Genomic DNA, 21290 nt, shown 5'->3' on the forward strand with positions numbered 1-21290 from the left:
TTATGGGACATCAGCGTCTAGGGTGAGATGAAAACAAGGGGAGTGGACAGGAGTGAGAAGAACAGTGGAACCCAGAAACATCAATGTGTCAGGAGAGCAGGAAGAAGAGACCTAGAAACAGATGGTGAAGGATCAGCCAGAGAAGTTTGAGGGGAATAAAGACAGAGTATAGTCTCAGAAGCTGGATCCGTTAGGATACTTTGACTGCATGTAATGGGATAGCTAACTAAAATTGGTTTATCTAATAGGAACATTTATCCTTCTGTAAGACATCTAGAAGGAAGCAGTTCCAGGGCTGGGTCAGTTCCTTATAAGCCAGGCTTCACTTGGGCTTTTTCTCGTGTTTGCAAGATGGCTGCAGCAGCACCCAACATCACACTTTCACCAATAATGTGGCTTTCTCCTTGAGTCCCTTCTTCCCCTTTATCAGGAAAGAAAATATTTCCCAGAAGCTCTCTAAGGTAGACTCTCCCTTAGATCTCATTACCCTGTCCTACTGCAAGGAGGCTGGGAAAGTGAATAATATTTCAGCCTCTGTAGTAGAAACTGAGCTCCCACTGACAGAAGGTAGGAAAAAGGCTGGCATTCGGAGGGCAACTAACAGGACCTGTATCCAGAGCCCTTAGAGCAGAGAGGCTCCAGAAGGAAGAGGCGGTAAACAGCTCCACTAGGGCAGCAGGGGTCAGTGACATGAACACAAGTGATCTAATAACATGGGGTGGAGGGAATGCTGGCTAAGGCAGTTCCAAGAGATTGGAGAAGACATGGAAACTGAATTAAAAGTGAATTGACGAGTGGCCAGGGATAATGAAGTGGAATGGACAGTGTAGACCAGTGGTTCTCAATGGTGGGAGATTTTGTCCTACAGGGGGCATTTGGCAAGGTCTGGAGACATTTTTCGTTGGTTGTCATAACTTGAAGTTGTCAGCAACTGTATCATCTGGGTTGGGGGCACTATAACATCTTAACATCTGTCATTATTGGGGAATGATCACAACTGTCACTACTGGCATCTAGAGTCCTTTGATCTTCTTCTAAATGGAAAGGAATGCATCTCCCCTGGGTAGAGGCCAGAAATGCTGCTAAATGTCCTACAGTGCCCAGGACAGCCCCCACAGCAAAGAACTGTCTGGTGCGAAGTGTCAGGAGTGCTGAGGTTGACAGACCCTGGTGCAGACTTTTTTTTTTCAGTAGGTTAGGCTGAATAGGAAGGCAGAGTAGGCAGGGAAGTCCGGAGGGGTAACAGGGCATGTTCATGGGCGGGAAGGGGCTAGTGATGCTGACGGATCGTGGGTGAATGGGACCCTGGACAGCCAGAAGCAGGTGAGCTGAGGGCTGCATTGAGGGGAGGCCTCGAACAGGAAGAAGAATTCCTGTGGCACTGGGATGGAAGGAGAGAAGACAAGAGTGGGGAGTGTTTGTATGCGTGGAGCTGAAATGTGCTCAATCATCTGGAAGAAGAGGGGGCAAGGCCGACTCGCTGAGTGTCAGAGGAGATATCAGAGGACAGAGGAAACAGTGGGGAAGTGTGTCAAGGGGAATGACGAGAGTGCAGGCCATGCATGGGAAAGAAGTGTGGAGCAAGTAGAGGGCTGAGGCTGGAGGCTGGAGTCTGTGCTGGTCACAGTCCTCATGGCCACATGATTTTCTCAAAACTGCTCAGCACCTGGGGCCCAGTGAGGGGATGGTGCATCATGGGACTGCTGGGTAGGTCAGTGGCTGAGTGTGCAACCCTGAAAGGAGCTGAGAGAAGTGATGGGAAAATGGTTCAGGTGCTCAGCCCTGTGGCCTGGGCCCTGGGTAAGTCATTTAAACTCTCAAGACTTCACTTTCCTTGTCTGAAAAGGGCTTCATGATACCATTTCTCTCTCTACCTCGTGGGGTGGTCATGAGGTTCAAGTGAGAGTTTTTGAAAGGAGTAAACTATGACGCCTTCCCTAAAGGCTAGTTATTATTATTAGTCCTTGGCAGAGTGAATGACCAGGACCTTCATGGTCATTTTCATTAAGCACCTGTTGCCTCCAACCACCTTCTCAGCTTCCATGTGCTCAGAACGAAGAATTTCTGTTATTGTGTGGCAGATAGACAAATGGCATTATGCCAGGACACATGGCAAGTTTGCAAATCTTCACTCTGCATCGTCGGAGTACTTGCTGCATGAGGGGTTCTCCTACTGCGCCATCCCTGTCCCCAGGGGCCAGGCTTCTTTTTACCTCTTGTCCAAGTTTATTGTGCACAACCATTTGATGAGCACTTGCAGGAGAGAAGCTGTCTTCATTGCCACCTGCTAAGGAATGTAATTAGAACTCAACCAAAACCAAAAAGACCCATGGAATGATCAGAGAGAGAAGAGTGAGAAAAGGGGGCGGGGAGTGAAGAGAAGCTGGAGCACCAAGTGGCAGAGTTGAAGCCAGAAGATGAGGACACAGGAAGAGGTGACTGTTTGGCAGAAGTGGTTGGTTAGCAGAGGTGACTGCTTAGCCGAGGTGGCTGCTTAGCAGAGGTGGTTGGTTAGCAGAGGTGGCTGCTTAGCCGAGGTGGCTGCTTAGCAGAAGTGGTTGGTTAGCAGAGGTGGCTGCTTAGCCGAGGTGGCTGCTTAGCAGAGGTGGTTGGTTAGCAGAGGTGGCTGCTTAGCCGAGGTGGCTGCTTAGCAGAGGTGGTTGGTTAGCAGGACTCCTTCCAGCTGGCTTTACCACAGATGCTCTCAATCTCTCAGACTCGACTGAGTCCTGGTGACAGGTAGTGGGAACCCAGGCCAAGGCAGTGGCAGGAGAAGGGATGGAGATAACCAGGAAAGACACTGGCAGAAGAAGCTATTGCCCTTGGAGTATCATGACTGGAGTGTCCAGGAGACCAGAAATAGGATCACCAGTGCAAGCATCACTTTAAGAAGGGGGCTCAGACTGGTGATCATTACTGTCTTGAGTTTTTTGCCTATAATTTGTGTAATAACAATAGCAGCTACCATTTATTGACCATCTATCCTGTGCCAGATGCATTAACTACAATAGCTTATTTAACCATAAGCTGTCAGGTAGGGACCAGCATTTCCCTGGCAGACAGGGCCACTGGAGCTCAGGGAGGCCACATGACTCGCCCCAGGCCCCAAAGCCAGTGAGAGACACACCCAGCTCAGAGGCTTCACAGCCTGTGTTCCTGTCCCTGTGCCACATCATTAATATTACTAGCAGGGTTCTCTGGAGAAACACCCAACTCCTTGTTTCTTTCTCCTCATGTATTAGCTTAAGTTCTTCCCAGAGCTTGGGCCTCCCCTAGACATTCCGGGGGCCACAGAGCATGGCCAATAATTGCCGTCACCCCAATTTCTTAGGAGCATTTTTGAAGAGAATAGCACATTAGTTAAAACTGAATGTACATTTCAATAGCACATTCACAGGCCTTGAAACTGTTAATAGAGGAAATACTTTTGAACAGAGAACTTTCACGTCATTCTCTCTACAAGCCGTTCATTCCTTTCTCCATGTATTCATGTATTATTTACTTATTCAGTACAGAATAATGGCTAATAATTTGGGTTCTGGAGCCAGGCTGCGTGGATTCAAGTCTCCATTTTTGAGCTTTATGAACCTAATCTCTCTGTGTGTCAGTTTCCCTGTCTGAAAAATGGGAATAACACCTCCAAGGGTTGAGGTGGGGATTAAATGGATTAGCATACTTAAAACGCTCCAAACAGCTCAGTAAATGCTAATGTGCCAGGAGATAGCAAGTCCTATGGGGGACAGTTCCTGCCCTTGAGATGCTCACAGTTCAAGGAGGGGGTCAGGGATGCTCTATCCACCCCACTTACCAGCCAGGACAAGGACAGGATAAGGCCAGATCTCCTCAGCCTCTCCAAGGACTTTTCTTTCCCAGGCAGGTGCCACAGCCTTGGAGCTGGAGCCCAGAGTGGCAGAGTGCTGCTTTTACAGATGGGCAGCCTATACCGGTTCCGCCTTGGGCAGTCAGCTCCAGTCCCCAAGCCTGAAGGCCTGTTTGAGGCCATGTAGCAGTATGCATTCCTCTGACTGGATTCTTCTCCCCTGAACCCAGAAACACCTGCCTGGTTGAGGTAGGAGAGGTTTTTAGGATGCTGAGGTGTGGCCCTAATGAGGGCTCATCTCCCCAGGGAGGCTGGCTGATGATCAAGTCCTAGCACTTGCAATGCTGACCCCAGGCACCTCACAGCACAAGGCAGAGCCCAAGAAGAAAAGTCACAGCCGTAAGTAGGGCACTGGCCTGGGCTTTGTCGTTCGCTAGAGACATCCGCTGCCCCCAGTGCTTTGTGCCTTTGGATCTGGCTGTTGCTTCATTGAGGCGACAGCCTGTGATCTCTTCCTTTTGCTGGAGCTCGAACAGAACAAGGCTGGAGTCTCATTTGTCTGTCTGAGACTTTTAGAGTCAGGCAGCCTGAAAAAAATGAAGGGACAAAAGCAGCCGGACAGCCATTAGGTAATGCCAGCCTGCCTGCCAGGCCCCTGCATGGAGCTACCCTGGAGTTCACTGGGGAGAGCAGACATGTGGATTCTGGGGCTGGAGGGGTCCCAGCATGCACTAGAGGAGCAACCAGGGTGTGCTGGGGTGGAGGAACTCTAGGAAGTGGCCAGTGACCTAACTCTCTGAGCCTCACCTGTACAATGGGGTAGAAAATGACAATCACACCAGCGGGTATAAGGCCTTCACCCGATCCTACTGTGATCACAGGTGACATGACAGGTGGTCAGTGATGCCCGGCCCCTTCCCTGTCTAGTGTGCCTCCAGGGCAGCTTGCTCGCAGAGCAGCTCTGACTCCCCTCCTCCTGTACTGTGAGCTGAGGAGGCCTCTCTCCACGGCTCTCCGGGCTGCAGAGAGCCCCTCTCCTGGCAGCAGTGTCCTCTGGAAATGGCAAATGTTCCTCCCCCACAGCTGCTTCCTCCCTCTTAGTTTCCCTCTCAGGTTCTCTGTTGCGGACAAACGAAATACTTTGCTTATTCATCTCTGAATTTTCTCCTAGGCCACTCCTCCTGTCAAAAAAAAATCTTCACTGGCGGGCACAGTGGCTCATGTTTGTGATCCCAGCACTTTGGGGGGCCAAGGCAGGAGGATTGCTTGAGCTCAGGAATTTGAGACCAGCCTAGGCAACATAGTGAGACCTCTAATAAAAAAAAAAAAATTAGTTGGGTATGTGGTGGCATGCGCCTGTGATCCCAGTTACTCAGGAGCCTGAGGTGGGAGGACTGGCTGAGCCCAGGAGGTCGAGGCTGCAGTGAGCTGTGATGGTGCCACTGCACTCCAGCCTGGGTGACAGAGTGAGACCCTGTCACAAAAAAAAAAAAAAAAAAAAAAAAAAAAAAAAAAAAAAAATCTTTACCAAAGTCCTAGCCCTTTCCTCCTGCAAAGTTCAACTCAACAAACTCTCTCTCAGGACAGACCTCAGCCCCAGGTCTGTTCTTCAAATATCTGCATCCCTTCTCTCCAACCACGCATTATTTGAGTGTTTTGGGGTTTTGTTGTTGTTGTTGTTTGTTTGTTCGTTTGTTTGTTTGATGCCCAGGAGCTCTCTGGTCCTGAGTTTAAGTTCTGGCTGCACAATTTATTGATAGACTGTGGGCAAGTCACTTAACCCCTGTAAACTCAATTCCCTCATCAAAAAATCATTTATAGAAGTGTTTCCCCCCTGTTGTCTCAGCAGCTCTTCAGGATAGTTCTATAACCTGGCAATCTTGAGAAAGTCCTGCTTTACAAATGAAGAGATGGAGGCTTTGAGAAGTTATACTGCTGTTCTGGAACACATGGCTAGTGACAGCACCTTGACATGAGTCCAAACTTCCCTTTCTATGGGGTCAAGGGAGAATCCTTTTTCATTTTGCTTCTCAAAGCTGTTGTGAAGATCAAAGGACATCTTCATTTGTTTATTCGACAAACATTGAGGCCACAGTGTGCCAACCTCATCTCTCAGAACAAAGGGTTCCATCAGCTATAAGGATCTGTGCAGACATGAGCTGAGGGTCGGGGCACCATGCCCCAAGCAGGGAGCCCTATAGGTCCTGGCAGAGTGACCCAGGCTGTAGCACAGCACCTAGCACAGGGTGGCTGCAGCCTCAGCCCGGCGATGAGCAGTCCTCTTCCCTCTTTCCAGGCCTCTCTTCCTAGGCCCCTCACACTTCATTCCTACAACCACCCTGTTTGGGAGACATCATCAGCCACATCTTACAGATGAAGGTAATATGGATTCCGGAGGGCAACGGTTACCTGGGAAGCTTTAAAAGCCCAATGCTTAGGCTGAATCTCAGACCATTAAATGAGGAACTGGGAGTGGGGAGAAGGGGTGGGCCCAGGCACTAGTATTCCTTTTACAACTGTCCACCCAGTTCCAAGTGCAGCCCAAGAGGAGAGCACTGGCTTAGTGGCTGGGCATCTGCAGGGACTTCTGACGGATGCAGGGGATGAGTCCAGAAGCTGAGCAGTTAGCTTGCAAATTGTCCAGGTCCCTCGATTTCTCTTTCTTGAAGGCAGTGTCGGGGAGGCAGTGCTGTGGGGGAGGCAGTGTGTTTGGGGTGGTTCTGGAGCTCCCCTCTCACTCGCCTCTGGCCTTTTCTAGCTGGGTGACCTTGGGCAAGTTGCCTTAACAATCCCAGCCTGTGCGTCTCAGGGGTTTACTGGTGGCATTTAAGTAAAGCAATTGGTACCTATCAGAGGCTTCATAAGTATTGGTGGTTGCCTCTCTTCTTTTTTTTTTTTTTTTTTTGAGACAGAGTCTCTCTCTGTCACCCAGGCTGGAGTACAGTGGCATGATCTCAGCTCACTGCAAACTCCACCTCTCGGGTTCAAGAGATTCTCTTGCCTCAGCCTCCCAAGTAGCTATCGCGCCTGGCTAATTTTTGTACATTTTTAGTAGAGACGGGTTTCACCATGTTGCCCAGGTTGCTCTTGAACTCCTGACCTCAGGTGATCTGCCTGCCTGGGCCTCCCAAAGTGCTGGGATTACAGGTGTGAGCCACTGCGCCTGGCCAGTTGCCTTTCTTCTTTTCCTCCACTTCTGCTGCCCAAGTTTGGGCCAATTCTGTTTATTTACATCTGCACCAAAGGAAGTGAAATCCAGCTCATTTTTCCTTCTTATTGGTAGCATTGCCCAAGGGCTGGAGGGACCATGGGAATGGGCAGGGAGGAGCTTTGAGATGTGAGTGGAGTCCTGCTATCTACAATATGCAGCCTCCAGCACTGGCTGGTTCTTTTCCAAGTGTGGTCCAAGTCTGGGTGTGGAGAGTAAAATGAAGTAGAGATAGTCTCCTCTGGGCCATAGGTGCTTGCTAAGTTCTTTAGTGGGGTGAGGGCAGTGGTCATCTTTCTCTGTCCTTGGAAGTAAGTTTGAGAAGCAAGAATTAAGGGCTGCCTGGAGGGTCGGCTGGCCAATACGCACCCAGATATAATAGCTTCACCCCCAGAAGCAGGGTTACTCCAAGGTGAAGCTTAGCACAGAACCTGGTGCACAGTGGAAGGTATGCCAATGCCTGCCTTGAAGGAGTATTCTGTGTGCTTTTCTTCCTGTTTTCCCCCAGCTCTTTGTGCAGGACTTCTTCCCAAGTCTGTTAGAGGCATCCTTATTGTCTCAAGAAGTTCAGAGTTTTACAGGTCTCTGATCATTGTCTTAGTGAGCTTGATCTGCCATAACAAAATATTATAAACATCAGGAAAGGCATTTATTTTTTCATGGATCTGGAGGCTAGACAATCCAAAATCAAGATCAAGATGCCAGGAGATCAGTGTCTGGTGAGAGCTCTCCCCTTGGGTAGCAGATGGCTTCCTTCTCTGAGAGAGAGAAGAGAAAGAAGAGAGACAGGAGAGTAAGAGGAGAGGAGAGGAAGGGAGGGAAGGAAAGGGGAGGGGAGGAAAGGGGAGGGGAGAGAGAGAGAAAGAGTGCCCAAGCTCTGAGATCTATTCTGATAAAGGCACTAATCCCATCATGAGGGCCCCACCCTCATGACCTCACCTACTTTATGAGGGCCCTACCCTCACGACCTTATCTACTCCTAACTACCTCCCAAAGACCCCATCTCCAAACACCATTACACAGAGGTTAGAGCTCAAACATATGAATATGGAGGGAGTAGGGGCCACAATTCACTCCATAGCAAGAATCAAAAGGGAAGGCTTGAGGGATGCGTGGTATGGAGTATTTTTTTTTATCGTAACAATAGACTAGAAAGACAAGAGACAAGAATGAGACTTCACTGCCCTCCCCCACACTACTGCTGCTGCCTCCACAAATACTCCGGCCCCAAAGACAAGGAGGGTTACCTGGAGGGATGGGGTGGGAAGGAGACAGTTTGGAGAAGGTTAGAGACAAGAGACTAGAGTAGAAAGGGGCGGGAGAGGAGAGGGGAGAGAGAAGGGGCAAGGAGGAACAAGTCTGTGTGAGAAGAGTTGCCACACACATGGGCCAGTGTCAGGCTCCCAGCCAGCTACCAGGCCAGTGTGGAGGCTAAACCCAAGTCCTCCGGGAGGAGCCAATGCTTGCAAACCATTCCCCTGCCTCCAGGGGGCGTTGCTTAGCCCCAGGCTGGGGAACCACATTGACTTAATTCAGGTAAAGTGTTTACACTAGTTCATGGCACTTCCCTGGCTCTCAACGTGCCTCTGTGCAAGACTGCCAGCGTGTACCCTGTGGATCAGATACTTCCTTGCACCCAAGGCTTTTCCTAAGCCCCTCTGAACTGCCCCATATAAACACTGATTTTCAAGGGCTAGGAAAACCATAAACTCCCTCAAAAATAAATAGGGCTGGAGGCAGTGTCTCATGCCTATAATCCCAGTACTTTGGGAAGTCAAGGCGAGTGAATTGCTTGGGCCCAGGAGTTCAAGGCCTGTCTGGGCAACACGGCAAAACCTCTTCTCTACATTTTTTTTTTTAATTAGCTGGGCGTGATGGTGCATGCCTGTAATCTGAGCTACTTGGGAGGCTGAGGTAGGAGGATGGCTTGAGCCTAGGAGGAAGAGGTTGCAGTGTGCCAAGATCACGCCACTGTACTCCAGTGTGAGTGACAGAGTGAGACCCTGTCACAAAAAAAGTTAAGTTAAATTAAATTAATAAATAGAAGAAAGCCTTTGCACCAAAAGTCAGGGTGCTAGCAGGAAGGAAAAATCTCAGCCTCACTGCTCTGAGGGGTCAGGAGAGTAGGCAGCCCACCTCCCTTGTTATATAATATTAATGCATGTGATTATATAACATCAGCAGCACAGTAGAGCAGCTAGGTACCCAGGCCCGGGAGCCAGACTGCCACCGTGTAGGTTCTGGCTTTGTCCCTTCCTGGCAGTGTGATCTTGGGTAAGTTTCTCAATATCTCTATGCCTCTGACTGGGCGCGGTGGCTCATGCCTCTAATCCCAGGACTTTGGGAGGCCGAGGTGGGCAGATCACGAGGTCAGGAATTCGAGACCTGCCTGGCCAACATAGTGAAACCCCATCTCTATTAAAAATACAAAAATTAGCTGGGCGAGGTGGCTGGAGCCTGTAATCCCAGCTACTCGGGAGGCTGAGGCAGGAGAATCACTTGAACCCAGGAGGTGGAGGTTGCAGTGAGCAGAGATCATGCCACTACCCTCCAGCCTGGGCGAAAGAGTGAGACTCTGTCTTGGAAAACAAACAGAAAACAAAAACATGTATTATATATATATGCGTCTGTTTCCTCCCCTGAGAGCTGGAGATGAAAGTAATCATTCCCATCTCATGAGGTGATAGCAAAAATTAAATGAACGAATTTAAGTAAAGTGTTTAGCTCATGGCACACATAGTTATTGTTCAAAAAAATGTTAGCCATTCTGAGCGTCCATGGGGGCACTCACGACTCATGCCTGACAGCCAATCAGGAGAGAGGAGGCGTATTCAAGGGCGGGGTGGGGGGCCTCAGCGGGAGAAGGCCTGAACCGAGATGGGGCAACCTTGGTACCTCGCCCCCTGTGCTGCAGTTTCCTCCTTTGTAAAGTGCGAATTACATAAAATAACACCTGCAAATCTCTTCATATAATATCCAACACGTAGTAAGTATAAGACAAATATTTATGTCTACATTTTTTCAGACAGGAAAACCGAGGCACAGAGGTTACAAACTTGCCCAAGTTCACACAGCTCAGGAAGTAGAAATGCTGAGATTTGAGCCAAGGCAGTCTGCCCCCAGAGACATCTGTGCCTGCACTTCAAGCGAATTGTTGAAAATGTAATTTATTTTTTGTTAACTTTTTTCATTGCGGGCTGTTAACAGGATAAGATGACATTTGCCAAGCAAAGGGATAAATCTGTCTTAAATCTAATTTTCAGAGTTTTTTTTTTTCTCTGTCCTCTTTTGATAGACTAGCAGCCTTTAAACTAGAGATTATATAAAAATCCATTCGAGTTGGCTTCCATCTAGACATAATAGACCCTTCTGGGTGTTCATGTTTATTAGTGACTGATAGGCTTAAGTTACAACATATCCAGATCCACATACCATAACATCCCTGTACAATCAAAAGGTAGAAGAGTGTCAGCTGATGCTGCTTATTTCGGGTGGTATTGGATAACACAAAAGTACAAAGGAAGCGTTTAGAAGCTCCTAGGGAACTGCTGTAGAGGTTTGGCCTGTGCTTAGAAACACAGACTTGAGGGCCTGGTGACCCTGGGTTGACTCCCACCTCTGCCAACTGCTAGCTGTGTCTCCTTGAGCAAATTCCTCAACTCACTGTCATTCAGTGGTACCCATATGTGGTTAACACATCTGTGTTCATGCGATCTTCTACAAAAGCAAAACGAAGTGTACCAACCCCCTGCTGAAAAAAACCCCAGGGGCACTTATTAAATGTAGGTTTCATGGCTTTACCCAGTTCTGCTGAATCTCATCCTCTGGGAACAGCACTGCAGAATCTGCATTTCTGACAACGCTTCCAGATGACTGCAGGTCAGCCGACTCAGCCTGAATCTCCATACCTCAGGCAGGTATGGGACTGGGGCAGCAGAGGAACCTTTTGGGCCATGCTGCTACAGGTCTGTCTTGGAGCTTTGCCTCAAGCCCCTGGATGGGTGACTTAAAGCAATGAGTCCCTTGGGGGTGGCATCCTCAGGGCTAGCGGCCGCTAGCTGGCTTTCTGCATGAGTGCCTGGGTGACCATCGTGACGGGCTCGCACTGGGTGAGGGAGGCCTGACTTCCCTCTTCCCTAAAGGGCTTTGTAGAATAGAAGCCACCTTCCCCTGGCTTTTGTCCCTGCCACCGCATCTGACTCGCCAGCTTCAGGAAAAGGCCGCATCCTTCCGGGCGGGGCAGTGTGGCCGCCCGCGGGCTCTGCAGCCGTGACTCAGCTCGGGAAGGCTAGCGCTCAGGCCAGGGGCCCGGGGCTGTGCGCGCACCAAACAAAGGAGCGCTCGCACGCGCCCTCCCAGGGCCGCGCCACACCTGGGAGCCGCCTCGCTCCTTTCCCTCCCGGAGCCGCACAGGCTGTTGCGGCGCAGGCTGGGCCAGCTGCTGCTGCAGTTGGCTCCGCGGTCGCCCCCAGCCGCCCCCGCCCTGTGAGTCACCCGCTCCCGGCCACGCCGCCGCCCAGCCTGCTCTCACGCCTCTGAGCCTGCGCGCACCGCTCGCCGAACCGGCTTCCCTCGGCAAGGGGCGCTCGAAGAGGGCAGGGACCCCCAGAGGTCGCGGCCTTCCCTGGCTGCAGGACAGCCCGAGTTCCCAAGGAGGAAACCCCTGTCCCTCCGCCCCCTCGCGCGCACCTGCGGAAAGGACACCCAAACTGTCACCGTCCTGTCACTGTGTCTCCCCGCCTCCCTGATGCTCGTCACACCCTCCTCCGCTGGCTCTGTTTCGGGAGGGGTGGCAAGTCGCTGGTGGCCACCTCCCCCCACCCCGCCCCGCCCACTGCCTTCAGGATTTCCCCTTCTCCTGCCTGGCGCTTCTCAGAGGTGGCTGTCCATTAGAATCACTGGGAGATGTAAAAATTCCTGATGTCCAGACCAATGAACTCGGAGCCACGGGGGTGGAGTCCGGGCACCACTTGCATTTTGTAAAGTTCCCCAGCTGACTCCACTGTTCAGCCAGAGTGGCGAACTACGGACCCAGACCTAGGCTTCCCAAGCTTTGATGGGCTTTGAAATCCCCTGGGATCTTGTTTAAACACAGGCTCCCACTCAGTAGGTCTAGGGAGGGACCTGAGAGTCCGTATTTCTAACAAGCTCCCTGGTGATGCCACCGCTGCTGGGCTAGGGGTGACATTTGGAGCCACTCAACACTCGCTGGCCCTTTACCTCTCCTCTTGTGTGGAAATAGAGAGGGTGTGGGCGCTGCAGCAGATGGACAGGGGTTTGAATTCCCCCTCTGCCACTCGCTAGTTAGGCGGAATTGGGCACTGTTCTTTGTGTATAAAATGGGGTGGGGGTGGGGAGCAACACTCACTGCAATTTCTGGTGAGGAGGAGGGGAGATTTTTGCCTGGAAGGTTTTTGGTGCCCTGAGTCCTCGGTGAAGGTCAGCTGTACTGGATGCTTTTGCTCTCTAGTGGCCCTCTTGGCTGAGTTGGCCAGGACAGAAGCAAAGGAAGGAACCTTCCATGCCCCCTCCTCTCCTCTCTCCTAGGAAAACCGGGCTGAAAACCATCACACTCCACTGCCTCCCCGGGGGCTGGAAGGGAAGGGCGGTATTGCTGGGGTGTGGGAGCTGAAGGATGGGGGATCAAGAGCCTTGAGCTGCCCTGAGGAGGTTAGTGGGACTCTGGGGGCTCTGAAGCCCTGAGAAAACAGGTCTCCTGGGGCAGACGCTGAGGGTTACAGGGGGACCTGGCAGATGCTAAGAGCCACAGAAGGCCAGAGAGTAGGAGGCCACCTGGTCAGGAACCCAGGAGACACAAGGAAAGAGGGCGGAAGCAAGAGAGGGGACTGACTGTGTGTAGAGAGTCTCAGTTCCTCCTCGGAAATGTTGTAGCAGACCGTTAATTGTGCCGATTTCCTGGAGGCCATATGAGGCTGAATCTCACCCCTCCTGCTCACTAGTTGGGTGGCCTTGGGCAAGGAGTCTTAAGCTCTCCAGTCCTCAATTTCTCCATCTGTAAAATGGAGTCATTATCACTGGTAACTCACAGGATGCTGTGAGGACTAAACAAGCCCTCAAGTCAGCAGCTGACACACATTTGGCCTCCTCTAGGTGAAGATGATGATTCCCATTGCACAGATGGGCAACCTAAGGCTCAGAGGACTTAAGTAACACCCAGGTCTGTGCTCGCTTCTCTATCATGCAGGTGGAAAGGTGCCTCTTAGGCTCTCATTAGATCTGGACACACCTTTTAACCAGTATTCTGAGTTGGCATAGGGCCAATTGTGAATGCTGGTGGCGAAGTCCATTCTTGGTCTGGTTCTCCAGAGGCTCCAGCCAGAATATGTCTCATTTACTGGCTCAGTGAAGCTGTTGGAAGTCAGAGGCTCTGGATGAAAGGTGGCTGCCTTCCTCAGGACTGGTGGTGGGGCCATGTGTCATGAGATTGTGTGTGATGTGAGATGTGTGAAGGCTCTGTTGGGATCTGCCCAAATGCCAGGCGCAGTTAGGATTTTTTCTTATTAATGCACATAAGATTGTAAGACTACGCTTTCTTTTAAATCACAATGTAGCTCTGATGAACAGCTCAGTAGGCAGGGTTTTTTTTTTGTTGTTGTTAAAACAAACTTTCTTCCACTCAGAGCTCATAGACATGAAGCAAGGGACCTGGAGCTGAGTGAGAAGTGGAGCTCTGGTCCTAGGGCCACCACTCTGGGTTCCCACAGTCCCCTCAGAATGCTGTAACTCCACATTGTTCTGGAATCATTGCTTTTCATGTCCTTCTCCCCACCCTCAGACAGTCAGCTCTTTGAAGGCAAGGATTATGTCCTATTCCACCTTGAATTCTCATCACCAAAGAGAACACCTAATCTAGTCAGTGCTTACTAAGTGCTCATTATCAATGCAATACTAACAGAGCTGTGGCACCTGGCAGGCCCCTCATTTCTCTGGATCTCAGTCTTCTCATGCAGAACTTGGGATTGGACTAAATTGGATCTCCTAGGCTGCCTCTGACTCTAACAGTTCTCTGCTTTAAATTATTCTTCATCTGGATGTAATCCACCTTGCTTTTCCACCCCAGGTACACATTTTTACATTTGACCTTGAATTTGTGGTTTGCTCTTTGCTCAGGTGGGTGGACAAGCTTGATAAAATGATTATAAATGCTCTGCTAGTTGAGGCCTGAGATTCCTTTATCACTAAATTCTTCTTGACGAGGCCATTGGTCCGTTTTTCACTAGCGGTAGATTGGGCTGATCATTTTAGGTGGATGGAGCCAGTTTTCTCTTCCCCACTCACTTTGGCAGCCTCTGTAACATCCTTGGCCACATTGCCTCTGTGTCCTCAGTGGAGTGACCACCCTCTGCCGCCTTTTCTTTGCCTGGGCTTCTCTCTTGGCAAAGAGAATATGCAGGCTGTTTAGATTAAGGGAAGGTGTCCCCTGCCCCCAACTGGCCTCGACAGGTCACATAGGCCTATGAGACTCTCACCTCCCACAGGAAAAGATGAGTGATGCCAGCCCCTGTCCCTGCTAAAATACCTCCCACGTTTAATTGTTAGGCTGAGAGAGTCAAAACACAGCATAATGTCTAAAGGGAATCTTTTCCCTTCCAGGAAAGCAGCCAGAGTGGGATTTTCTGTAATATTAGCTTAACACTTGGCTATCTGCCACTACAAGTCACTGTGTGTGACAGTCTGCAGAGATGGCAATGAACAGGCCATCCCTGTGTTCACATGCTATTCCTCTCATCACTGGGTAGAGTCAGTGTCCCTCCCCTTGAGACTACACTGCTCATAACTGGCTTCGACCCAAAGAATGAGACAGAAAGGGTGCTATTCCAGTTCTAGGCCTAGACTTACTGGCTTGGCAGCTTCTATTTTCCCTCTCTTGCCACCCTGTGCCACCATATAAAGTCCAGGTTGTCCTGCTGGGCAGAAGGCCTGTAGCCAACCCCAGGGCCCCAAGTACAAGGGAGGCCCTAGTCATAGAGAGATGCCCTAGTCATAATCAGGCAAGCCTGGCCCATGCCACATGGAATCATCCCCAAATGGTACTTCTGGGCTCTGCGCAAAGTCTTGCCCCACAGAATTGGGAGCAGTACAAATGGTTTTGTGGTTTAAGCCACCAAATTTTAGGGTGGTTTGCTACACAGCAATAGTTAACAGAAACACCATACTCTAATTTCTTCATTTGCAAAATGTTGGGTCTACCTTGCATGTTTAAGGTCAGGCCAGTGCCTCCATAACTTATGCCCAACTCTCTTTCCATAAATGAGCATTTTAACATCTGGCCCCAAACAAGAGTTTGAAATTAGGAAAAAACTCCCCTGAAGCCCAGAGACCACCACTAATACAACTAGAATTCATTAGGGAAAATAGAAGAATCTGCCATCTCATCGCGCTGGCTTTGGAGTGGAGCTCTCTGGCTTGGAGTTGCAGTTCTGCCACATCCTGGCCATCTGATCTTGGACACCAAGTTTCTTTCTACAAGTCTCGGTCTCCTTATCTGTAAAACAGGGTAATAATAGTACTTACTTACAGCATTAATTTGAGGATTTAATAAGATAATGTCAGTACATTGTTTAGCATGGCACTTGCATGTTGAGGGCATTTAATGAATGGTAGCCCCTCTTTTTGTTGGAGCCTATAATATTTTTTGCTTTTACGTCTGTCAAGAGAGGGAGTAAAAAATAACCAAAACACAATAGCCCAACCCTGCCCCCCAGCCAAGAAGAAAATGAAATCACACATCACCAGGGCACTCATAGCAATGGTAAATATCATCTCTGTAGGTTCAGAGAAATTTAAAGCATTTTTTCAGTGTTAAAAAAAAATTGCGTGGGAGGGGCAGAGGGAAGAGGCTGGATAATGACTTACTTTTGTTTCTAAAAGATAATAATGCTCCTTGAATTGATGACTAAAGGAAGGTCAGATAAAAATGATTAAAAATTAATTTGTGGCTTTGTCCAAATAAAGCACAAGAAAGCGGGCCGTTGATGAGCACATTTCTCAAGAAAAATAATAGTAGAATAAGAAAAATCAGAACCTAACCTTCTACCATCTGCCACAGATGATTTTGTAGCTTTCTACAAGAATCCTATTACCATCTTCTAAGAGGCTGATTGTAGTCACCAGCACAACGATAAAGACAGGGGCACCGCCACCCACACATGCCCACAGCGTCTGCCTCCTCTGGCAGCGAGGTGGCTGCATGGAAACTTGGTCCTCTCTCCCAATTTCCTCATTCCTATACAGGAATGCAATAGTCAGACGAAAGCTCTGTTTCAGCAAGGAGAGAGTTACTTTTTAGAAAACAGCTGTTTCAGGCAGTGAGAACAATGAGGAGAGACTGGCCTAGAGGAGACGAGAATAACACTTCAAACCCACATTTGCTTCTAGTTCTGGGCCTCCTGGGTCTCCTCTCTCCCAGGCTAATCAAGTGCTACATTTTCTGTAGCTTCTAAAACCTGGGACTGCCAGATCTGAGGTACAGGAAAAATGTACCCTCTCTTCTTCCAGCTCCTCAAATCACCTGCCCACCTTGCTTTCCAAACGAAAGCAAGACAATACAAGACTGTTCTCAAGTGGCCGTCACCTACTCAGGGGCTATGAAAAGAATTTAGAGCTTTGAGATGAAAATGTCACAAGAGATAATAAGGTGAAGGCCAGGAGATGATTTTCGAAGAAGTTTTAAGAAATTCTGATTTTTTTTTTTACCGTCTCTTTAATTCAATTTTTCTGAATAAGTGTGTGAGGCTGGAACGTGTGTGTGTGTGTGTGCGCGCGCATATACATACACTGCATACACATACACACACATGCATTTATATACCACATGTATGCACACACACATATATATACATATGTACATGCATGTGAATGAAACAAATGCCACCCAGTGATTTACTCTGTCCAGGAAGGCTTGAATTCATGAGAGTCTAGAAATGCACTAAACCCTTCAAGCACTCATGATTCAAGTGGACCTTTTCACTGGGTCTAGAATTGTAAAGACTCAAGCCCAAAGGGTAGCTTGATCTAGTCCAGTGTGATTTTAATTCGGAGTCTTTGGTCTCCTTGTCTACAGATGTTCTAGCTCCCCAAGCAAAATGCTGCCCATCTGGTGTCTCCTTGACTCTAAACACCCTGGCCACATGAGCTGGGGCTTTTTCTTTAAAGGAATCTTTAAAAGACACGGGAGCCAATAGGTACCCTACACGGAGGGTGATAAAGTAAAAATAGACCACATAAGATCAGGTAGTCAGTTTATTTAAATGCCACGAGATCTTGCATTGGAACTTTTTTTTTTTTTGAGACTCAGTCTTGTTCTGGTGCCCAGGCTGAAGCCGGGTTCAAGCAATTCTCCTGCCTCAGCCTCCCAAGTAGCTGGGACTACAGGCATGCGCCGCCATGCCTGGCTAATTTTTTGTATGTTTAGTAGAGATAGGGTTTCACCATGTTAGCCAGGATGGTCTCGATCTCCTGACCTCATGATCTGCCCACCTTGGCCTCCCAAAGTGCTGGGATTACAGGTGTGAGCCACTGAGCCTGGCCGCATTGGAGCTTTTAACCTGCTAGGTTCATCATTTGTAAAGCTAACTGACAATACTGAATTACTTTTAGGGGAGTCTTAGCTAAGGCTGTGACAATTACCAGTAGCGGAAACTAATATGAATCTTAAAAAGTTGGCCGGGCGCGGTGGCTCAAGCCTGTAATCTCAGCACTTTGGGAGGCCGAGACGGGCGGATCACGAGGTCAGGAGATCGAGACCATCCTGGCTAACACGGTGAAACCCCGTCTCTACTAAAAAAATACATAAAAAAACTAGCCGGGTGAGGTGGCAGGCGCCTGTAGTCCCAGCTACTCGGGAGGCTGAGGCAGGAGAATGGCGTAAACCCGGGAGGCGGAGCTTGCAGTGAGCTGAGATCCGGCCACTGCACTCCAGCCTGGGCGACAGAGCGAGACTCCGTCTCAAAAAAAAACTAAAACAAAAACAAAAAAGTTTAATAATGGGTGGGCCCAGACAACAGTGAACAGCGACTGAGGGGCTCAAATGAAGCTACCGGAGCTCTCCATGTCTTGGTTTTTACCTCTCTCTGCAGGCTCTGTTCTCACTCGTGGCTGATGGGCAAAGGCCGCTACGGAGGCACAGCTACGTGCAGATGTCCTTACAGCTTTGCAACCCCCAAGGAAAAAGAGATTGTTTTCCTGGTATCTACTGTAAAACCCACGGGGAAAATTTTGGGTTGCTGCAGCTTGAATCATGCATTTATCATTTGGACAACCTCTGAGGACAGGGAGTTGTAGTCTGTGAGCCACATAGGGAGTGGGTCGGGCAGTAACTTTAAGGAAGTGGGGGCAAAAGAAACTGTGCTCACGAAAAACAGGTGTTTGCCTCATGTGCATAAACTACATTCAATATTGACTAGATCTTTCTCTTCTCTTCTTTCAGATGTGGATTTTATGGAATAGGTGCTACGTGGAGGAATCCTGAGTCATGGCCAAACAGCAAATGCCAGCAAGAGTAGAGTAGGAGGCATTTCTGTGTACACTTTGGGAAAAAGTCCATTCCTCACTTGGTTTCATTCCTGGCCTGAGCCACTGTGTCCTCCACCTGAAGCCTTAACCTCTCCATTACTGACTGGATCCCAAAGTGCCACAGTTCACCTGCGTGAGGACGGGGTCAAAGGTATGTCCACACCCTGCGACCAATTGTTGCTGTGGCCGCAGGTGTAAGAGTTCCTATCTGAGACAGACCTACTCTCTTCAGCCACTGGTTGATGCCACAGATCCCTTACTGTGACATCTGGAGCCAGCTCACCTGGTTGTGTAGATTCAGAAATTTTTATTCTTTTTCCCTCTGAGGCCTGCATGCTCTGACCCTGTGGCTTATGTAACAATACTAGCTAATATCACTGTGAGCCATGTATTGTCCTGAGCACTTAAATTATATTAATTTATTTTATGCTCACATTGCCCTATGTGGAATGTATAATTATTGTTATCCCCACTTTATAGACAAGAAAACTGAAAGTGAGAGGCTAAGTCATTTGCTGAGGTCATATGACATCTAAATGGCAGAGCTCGGAAACCTCAGGGATTAGAGTGAAGTGGGTAAGTATACAGACCCTGGAGTCAGACCAGCTTCATCAGACTGTTTGACCTTGGGTGATGGTGTAATTTCTCTGAGCCTTGTCTCCTCATCTGCAAAATGGAACTTCACATTCTCAGCATATTCCAGGCATTCTCTGTCCTCTTCTTGGCCTACTTTCTCCTCCTAGGTGATCTCCTTCCACCTTGTAGCTTTAAAGGCTGCCTATATACTGATGATTTGCAATGTTGGATCTTCGGGCTCACTCTGTCTCATGAACCCCTAATTCTTTTAGCCACTTGATAATTTCTGCTGGAACATCCATTTGCATTATACAGCTGGTGAAAAGGAACTACTGCTTTTCCTTACCCAAGTCCTTCCTCCTCATCATCCCAATCTCAGTGCGTGGTACCAGCATCTACCCAGTTGCTCAGGTGAAGAGCCTAGAATTATAATTGAATTTCTCTTTTTGCTCACCCCGTAATCAATCTTTTATTAAATCCTCTTGGCTAACCTCTAAAATATTCCTGAGTGCAGATCATCTTCACTGTTTCCAGTCACAGTGGTCATCCCAGCCTATGATCTCCAGTCTTAATCACTACATGACCTTCTAATGGGTTTCCCTGCCTCCATCCTTGCTGTCAGTTACATCATCGTCACATCTCTGCTTAAAATCCCTCCATGGCTTCCTGATGCTCCAGGCGAAAATCCAAACTCCTTTCCGTGGTCAACATGGTCCTACTTCACCTGGCCTCTTCTTCCTCCTCCCTGCCCTCCTACCTGCTCTCTCCTTGTTCCCTGACGGCAGGATGTTTGTGTATTTTGTTCACTGCTGGATCCTCAGAGCCTAGAATGGTGCCTGACACAGAGCAAAACTCCTTACATATTATTTGTTGAAGGAGTGAATGAATGACTTGTGTGCCTGGCTCGGGTGGTACCTTCTTTCTCTCCTCCAAACCATAGTTTGTTGTTGTTTTTGTTTAAGACAGTGTTTTGCTCTTGTTGCCCAGGCTGGAGTGCAGTGGCGTGATCTTGGCTCACCACAGCCTCCACCTCCTGGATTCAAGTGATTCTCACACCTCAGTCTCCCAAGTAGCTGGGATTGCAGGCACACACCACCACACCTGGCTAATTTTTTTGTATTTTTAGCAGAAACGGGGTTTCACCATGTTGGCCAGGCTGGTCTCAAACTCCTGACCTCAGGTGATCCACCTGCCTTGACTTTTCAAAGTACTGGGATTACAGGCGTGAGCCACCGCACCTGGCCACCACCACACTTTTTCGTGTCCCAGGGCAGTTGCAGCTACTGTTCCTTCTGCCTCTAGTCTCTTCCCGAAGCTCTGCAGGGCCACATCTTCCCTGTCTCTCAGGTCTTAACTCAGTTGTGAGCTCCTCAAAGAGACCATCCCTGAACACTGAAGTAGAATAGCACCCTTCCACAGTGCTCCAGCATGTCACTCCGTTTCCCATAGCACCACATACAAGCACCTGAAATAATCTTCAGGTTTTTTTGTTTTTATTTATTTATTTTGGAGACAAGGGACTCGTCCTGTCACCCAGGCTGGAGTGCAGTGGTACAATCTCAGCTCACTGCAACCTCTGCCCCTCACGCTTCCACCTCAGCTTCCTGCGTAGCTGGGACTACAGGTGGGCACCACCATGCCTAACTCTTTGTATTTTTGGTAGAGATGAGGTGCAATGTTGCCCAGGCTGGTCTCAAACTCCTGAGCTCTAGTGATCCACCTGCCTCGGCCTCCCAAAGTGCTGGGATTACAGGCGTGAGCAAAAGTGCCTGGTTTAATCGTCAGTATTTATTTAGGTTGAATTGCCCATCTTCCCCCATGAGAATGTGTCTTACTGACAGGGACCTTGCCTGTCTTATTCATTGCTCTATCCTAGCACCCAGAATAGTGCATGGCACTTAATAGGTGCTTAATAAGCAATTGTGAGCTGACTGTTGTTGTTAAGATTAAATGTATATTAAAACACCGTTTTGGAAAACTAGCTGTTTCTTTTTCTTCTTTCTTTTTTTTTTTTTTTTTTTTTTTGAGATGAAGTCTTGCTGTATTGCCCAGGCTGGAGTGCAGTGGTGTAATCTTGGCTCACTGCAACCTCCACCTCCTGAGTTCAAGCGATTCTCCTGCCTCAGCCTCCAAGGAGCTGGGACTGCAGGC

General features: G+C 49.0%; 1 long non-coding RNA gene across 1 annotated transcript; it reads left to right on the forward strand.

The window, feature by feature from the left end:
* Positions 1-1644: 1644 nt before the first annotated feature.
* LOC115899626 lies at positions 1645-19533 on the forward strand. The gene is made up of 4 exons (XR_004059248.1): positions 1645-1800; positions 18478-18714; positions 19044-19139; positions 19412-19533. It is a non-coding gene; the product is annotated as an uncharacterized LOC115899626 (long non-coding RNA).
* The last annotated feature ends 1757 nt before the right edge of the window (positions 19534-21290 follow it).

The sequence above is a fragment of the Rhinopithecus roxellana genome, chromosome 9 (genome assembly GCF_007565055.1).
Source record: "Rhinopithecus roxellana isolate Shanxi Qingling chromosome 9, ASM756505v1, whole genome shotgun sequence".
Classification (NCBI taxonomy): Eukaryota; Metazoa; Chordata; class Mammalia; order Primates; family Cercopithecidae; genus Rhinopithecus; species Rhinopithecus roxellana.